The 1,335-nt window shown below is 34.2% G+C and overlaps 1 pseudogene; it reads right to left on the minus strand.

Moving 5' to 3' along the window:
• Positions 1 to 948: 948 nt before the first annotated feature.
• On the minus strand, positions 949 to 1,067 carry LOC111730160 (annotated as a pseudogene).
• Positions 1,068 to 1,335: the final 268 nt, after the last annotated feature.

Raw genomic sequence — 1,335 nt, forward strand, 5'->3', positions numbered from 1 at the left:
TAAATGAGGCATAAGGCAGAATTTAACAGAAGCTGGACTTCAAAGTGTTGCATAGAGGTGTGACAAATCTACCAAAAATGTTCCAGAATATTCTACCAATGATATGAATTATAGAATTTTGTTATTCTCTCCACATTAGATTCTCAGTCTGGCTACTCTGCTTCTAGGACTAAAACATGTATGTAGAAACAATATAATTGAAGAAATTAGAGGTTGGAAATAAGGGAATTCACCACTAAGCACTAGGTAAAATACTTATCGATTTCCTTCCAAAGGTTAAAAGTTAATTGGTATTTATTAATATATGGTTACAGGTTCCAAGTTCATAGCAAAGAAAAACTTTATATTTTTAGTGTCATAACTTCTTTTGTCAAATTTTATGAATCATATTTTATTGAATCTATGATGCTATAAATCGTAAAAGGCATGATTGTTTTATATACCATTAGAAAAAAAGTTGCCAATTAAATATCTTATGTTTTTACTTTACATTTATTGAAAGAACTCTTTAAACACATTTAGACCTAGACTTTATTATACATACTGCTCATGCTTATATTAAAAGAAAAATGTTAGCAAAATAAGTTGCTTACCATTCCCAAAAGTTCTTCTCAATCAGAGTTCAACTGTTCTGAATCAGAAGTGGTGATGTCCATTTTCCCCCATAATATCGCCTTAAGGGCATCGGGAGATGTGCCATTATGTCATGTATTAAAGGGATGTCCATTTTTGTCTCCAGGCTTTTCTTCCAAGCTACTGACATTTGCTCGTCAGGCTTTAGTGCTAACATTAAAAGGTCTACCAGAAGCTGATGAAAGGTTTTGAAATAATTATGTCTTACGTTACTTTTTATTTTATTTTATTTTTAGGCGAGGCAACCCTTGGTTGACCTCACAGATTACAAGGAACTTGTCAGCTTAAAATCTCTTATCTTTTTTTTATTTTTTACGCCTACAGCACCTGGTCTTCCTAGGTGGTCTCCCATCCAAGTACTAACCAGACCTGATCCTGCTTAGCTTCCGAGATCAGAAGGGATCAGACTTGTTTAGGGTAGCATGGCCACAGATTCACATTACTTTTTAGATGAGCCTTAAAATGTTTTTTGATTAAAGTGTTTAGAGGTGCATTTTTCCACTCATGTCATCAGAAATAACAACAAATGTCATCAGAAATAACAACAAAGTCGCTATACTTACTACTGAGTTTTTCCTTTAACTCTTGCAGTGCTTGTACACAAAATGAAACAAGTAGCATACTTGGTCAATACTGTAGGGCCCCTACCCATCAATTTCATGCTTGGTCAGTGTCCCACTTTACTTTCTCTCCTGCCATGAA

This window comes from Pteropus vampyrus, unplaced genomic scaffold (genome assembly GCF_000151845.1).
Source record: "Pteropus vampyrus isolate Shadow unplaced genomic scaffold, Pvam_2.0 Scaffold302, whole genome shotgun sequence".
Taxonomy (NCBI): Eukaryota; Metazoa; Chordata; class Mammalia; order Chiroptera; family Pteropodidae; genus Pteropus; species Pteropus vampyrus.